This window comes from Piliocolobus tephrosceles, chromosome 20, assembly GCF_002776525.5.
Source record: "Piliocolobus tephrosceles isolate RC106 chromosome 20, ASM277652v3, whole genome shotgun sequence".
NCBI classification, from domain to species: domain Eukaryota; kingdom Metazoa; phylum Chordata; class Mammalia; order Primates; family Cercopithecidae; genus Piliocolobus; species Piliocolobus tephrosceles.
The window spans coordinates 43,898,662-43,904,226 of NC_045453.1; positions in this window are offsets into that span (position 1 = coordinate 43,898,662).

Genomic DNA, 5,565 nt, shown 5'->3' on the forward strand with positions numbered 1-5,565 from the left:
CTACCAGGCCTGCTGCCACTGTCATCCATGTTCCCCACCACCTGGGGGCCTGATGACTGACCCACCAGGGGCTCTACTGCCCACGTGCCCTGCCCAAGGGCCTGAGGACTAGCCAGCCTAGCCACTGGTCATCCCAGTCCCCAGCAAAGTCTCACCACAACCTCCACAAATTGTAGCCAAAGCCACTGAGGCATTGATACAGTCAAAGAAATCATATGAAGACTACACTATGGTGCCCACCCATAACTAAAGGCAAAGTACCCTACCCACTGACACTACAGATACATCTACTGGAAAAAGTAATTCCCTATGAAAGCTATTCCATAAAAACGGAAGAAGCATCTGTTACATCAAATGTGCAGATATCAAACATAAAAACACAAGAAACATAAAAAAGGAAACAAAACACCTCCACACACACACACACACACACAATAATTCTCTAGTAACAGAACACAAATAAAATAAAATTTATTAAATGCCTGAAAAGGATTTCAAAATAAAGATCTCAAGGAACACATGGAGATACAAGAGAACACAGGTAACAAAACAAAGATATCAGAAAAGAAATTCACAATCTGAATGGGAAATTAAACAGATAGACAGATATATACATATAAAAAGAAGCAAACATAAATCCTGGAAATGAATAATTCAATAAATGAAATTTTAAAATACAAGATCTTCAAAACTGGACCAGATCAAGCTGAAGAAAGAATTTCTAAACTTGAAGACAAGTCTTTTGAAATAACCCAGTCAGTCAAAAATAAAGAAAAAAAAAGAAATTTTAATGAAGAAAGCTTACACGACATATGGGAAAACATCAAGCAAACAAATATTTGAATTTTGGGAGTTCCAGAAGGAGAAGAAATGAGGAAAGGCAAAGAGAACCAATTTAATGAAATAGTCAAAAACTTCACAAGTCTTGGAAGAGATACAGACATCCAGACACAGGAAGCTCAAAGATCCTCAAATAGGTTCAACCCAAAAATATCCTCTCTTAGGCACATTATAGTGAAATTATTAAATGTCAAAGACAGAGAAAATGCTAAAAAAAAAACAAACAACAAAAAAGCATCAAGTCACATATTAGCCCCTTCAGACTAACAGCAGACTTCTTAGCAGAAACATTACAGTCCAGGAGAGAATCTGGAAATTCTTTGTACTCGTTTGCAACTTTTCCTTAAGCCTGATGTCAAAATTTAAAATAAACATTTTAAAGTTATTGTTCGGTGAGTCGTTCCCTTTGTACCTTTATCCCAACTACCCGGCTGGCTCTAGAAAAGTTTCTTCCTTGAGTCTGAATCTGTTTTTTGTCTTGTTTTGTTTTTTGGAGACAGAGTCTCATTCTGTTGCGCAGGCTGGAGTACAGTGGCACAATCTTGGCTCACTGCAACCTCCACCTCCCTGGTTCAAACCATTCTCCTGCCTCAGGCTCCCAAGGAGGAGCTTGGATTACAGGCACCCACCACCATGCCTGGCAAATTTTTATATTTTTAGTAGACACGGGGTTTTGCCATGTTGGCCAAGTTGGTCTCAAACTCCTGACCTCTGGTGATCTGCCCATCTTGGCCTCCTAAAGTGCTGAGTCGCGTGAGCCACCACACCCGGCCTTGAGTCTGCATCTGAACAGGGCTAATTACTGCTATTTGTCTTACATACCCCTTTGAAGATCTGATAAAGCTTCAGGCCCTCTCCTCAGAAATACATTCATACTCTCATACTCATATATACTTGCCTTTGCATACAACCACCTCAGATTAAGAACCCTGACTTGGGAGACCAGCAGACAAATATCTAAACAAGAGGTTTAGAGGTCCCACCAGCAAAGTGAATGGGAAGTACATGACTGGGCTCTGAATCATGAGTCCCTATTCAACGTTCAAGGGCCTCTTTGGCCTTGGATGATTTCCTCCTGCATCTTACACACTTCTGCAGACAGGGAGGGGGCTGGCTGAGAGGCCCATTCTAGCCTGGACTTCGATGCTATCTTCTGCTTACTCTCTGTGCATCCTTGGGGAGTTACTTAACCTCTGAAGCCTCAGTTTTCTCTTCATAAAAGAGAGGCAATTACAGGACCACCTCATAGAGCTGCTGGAGAAAGAAGAGTTCAGAAATGAGAGCTTCCATTATTTTTGCATTTTTAGCACCTAATATTGTCTGCTTAATGCTTTGTGGCCTTTGCTGTTTTTACCAAGCCCACCCTAGCATTGGCTCTGCAAGAGCTGAATAGTGTCTACTCCTCAGTGGTAAGCAACCACTGTACTCAGAGGCATGAGGCCACAGCCTAAGGCTTAATCACAAGGGCCCATGTTGCCAACAATCTTTGCTTCCTCAAGACCCTCTAAGATCAGGCTTTTGCTTTTTATCCCACTTGAAGCCTGATGTCCTTCACTGGACATATCTTTTCATTTAATTGAATCTTTAGCAATATTCAGTTTAACTGGAATACTAGACATTTTGGGCAAATGTGAACATATTAGTAGCATGTCTGCTTTTCAACTGTCATTTATCTTCAATTCAAAATTCTCTTTCTCAGAATGAAATGAATTATAAAGTGTCACTCAAAGTGAAAACAGGTCTGTCTTGAACTCCTTGAATATTCATTAGGAGGAAAAGAATGAAATTTCAGATTGGTGGTGCACATTTGTGTGTGTGCATGTGCTCTCTCTCGCTCTCTCGCTCTCTCTGTGGGGGCTCATAGAGTGTCCCAAACCATAAGCTAAAACTGCCCATCTTCTTAGGGTTTCAGTTCTACCCAAAGCTTTGAAGTAGAGTTAAAATCCATTTTAATATTAAAACAAATCAGATACACTTAAAGAGCAGAATATAACATACTTGTAATTTTTGTTTGCTTTTTTGAGATGGAGTCTCACTCTGCTGCCCAGGCTGGGAGTGCAGTGGCACAATCTCGGCTCAGTGCAGCCTCCACCTGCCGGGTTCAAGCAACTCTCTTGCCTCAGCCTCCTGAGTAGCTGGAATTACAGGTGTGCACCACCACGCCTACCTAATTTTTGCATTTTTAGTAGGGACAGGGTTTCACCGTGTTGATCAGACTGGTCTGACTCCTGACGTCAGGTGATCCACCCTCCTTGGCATCCCAAAGTGCTGGGATTACAGGTGTGAGCCAGGGTGCCCAGCCCATAGCTGTAATTTTTAACAATGAAACCTCAAAGGACATGAGTTCTTGCCAGGTCATAGCCGGTGCCTCCTTCTGTGTTGGGGTTTTTGTAGGGCAAGGCTGGGAAGCACTGGTTTACCTCTCTAGGAAGGAGAGGAAAGTGGTAAGCTGTCCAGAGGACTTGTTCTCCGGAGGCAAGCCATCACTGCTTTGGGGATCTTGGCAACTGAGCGTCTCTATGTGCCCAGGCCTCAGTCAAGTGCTGGGGAGGACAAGAGCAGCCTCAGTTCCCAGGGAGCCCAAAACCTGGTTAATATAGACACCACCACCTACCCCTGCACAGAAGAGCCGTTGCAGACACTGATACAAGCTAGCATTTTAGCAAATAAAGGCATTATTATTTGCCAAGTAAAATGTAATGTGGGGAGGCATCAGCACATGGCCTCTCATATAGTTCTCTAAATTTAGTTTATCTAACATTAAACTTCAATGGTTTCAAAAATTTTGTAACAGAATTTTGATCAAGTTGCTTCCATTTTTAAAGCTAGATCTGTCTTTAAAAACAAATAGCTGCCAGGTGTGGAGGCTAACGCCTGTAATTCCAGCACTTTGGGAGGCCGAGATGGGCGGATCACGAGGTCAGGAGATCGAGACCATCCTGGCTAACAAGGTGAAACCCCGTCTCTACTAAAAATAGAAAAAAATTAGCCAGGCGTGGTGGTAGGCGCCTGTAGTCCCAGCTACTCGGGAGACTGAGGCAGGAGAATGGAGTGAACCTGGGAGGCAGAGCTTGCAGTGAGCTGAGATCACGCCACTGCACTCCAACCTTGGCAACAGAGCAAGACTCCGTCTCAAAAAATAAATAATTAAAAATAAAAATAAAGAAATAAAATAAAATAAAAACAAACAACTTACAAATGCCATAAACCTTAAAGAACACAGAATAGGCCAGGCGCAGTGGCTCATGTCTGTAATGCCAGCACTTTGGGAGGCTGAGGTGGGCTGATCACCTGAGGTCGGAAGTTTGAGACCAGCCATGGCCAACATGGCAAAACCCCATCTTTACTAAAAATACAAAAAATTAGGCCGGGTGCGGTAGCTCTCGCCTGTAATCCCAGCACTTTGGGAGGTGGATGGATCACGAGGTCAGGAGTTCAAGACCAGCCTGACCAGCATAGTGAAACCCCATCTCTACTAAAAATACAAAAACATTAGCCGAGCGTGGTGGCTGGTGCCTGTAATCCCAGCTGGGAGGCTGAGGCAGGAGAAATGCTTGAACCTGGGAGGCGGAGGCTGCAGTGACCCGAGATCATGCCACTGCACTCCAACCTGGGCAACAGTGTGAGACTCCGTCTCAAAAAAAAAAAAAAAAAAATACAAAAAAAATTAGCCGGGTGTGGTGGTGGGAGCCTGTAATCCTAGCTACTTGAGAGGCTGAGGCAGAATTGCTTGAACCTCAAAGGCAGGGGTTGCAGTGAGCTGAGATTGTGCCATTGCACTCCAGCCTGGGCAACAGATCGAGACACTGTCTCAAAAACAAAAAAAGAACACAGAATATTCCCTTGCAATCCCTTCCATCTGTGGCCTAGCCTTGGCATTACTCTCTAACCATTAGCCCTACTTTACTATCTGTGCATCTTTGGGGAGTTTCTTTACCTCTCGAGCCTCACTTTTCTCTTCTATAAAATGGAGGCAATTACAGGACCACCTCATGGAGTTGCTGAGACAACGGCTCTGAGAATGTCCTTCGGCTGTTACTGGATAGCAGAGGTGGCCCTTAAGCATTCTCCCCGAGTCATGGGGCACAAATAAAAGAGTATCTGTGCCACATACTGGACACGCCAGAGGGATGAACACACCCACTTAGAGCTTAGTGAAGAAAACCATTTTTACATTCTTAGGAGAAAGTAAAATAATGTACTAAATATGGAATTTATATATCATTTTCAAATAAAATCTCTTCAAATATTTTCATGAGAAACTTGATCTGGTTTTCATGGACATTTAAAAAATATGAGATATTACCCCTGAGATGGTTGCATACAATTCCTAATCACGAGCTTTTTTTTTAAAGACAGAGTCTCACTCTTTCACCCAGGCCGGAGTGCGGTGGTGTGATCTGGGCTCACTGCAAGCTCCGCCTCTTGGGTTCAAGTGATTCTCCTGCCTCAGCCTCCCCAGTAGCTGGTACTATAGGCGCCCGTCACCACACCTGGCTAACTTTTTGTATTTTTAGTAGAGACAGGGTTTCACCATGTTAGCCAGGATGGTCTCGATCTCCTAACCTTATGATCCGCCCGCCTCGGCCTCCCAAAGTGCTGGGATTACAGGCGTGAGCCACCACGCCCGGCAATCACAGATGTTAACAATTCTCTCTTCTAGTTCTTGATTGTCACCAATGAGAAACATTGACAAAAGTAGGTGATAAGATATTTAACCTTCCT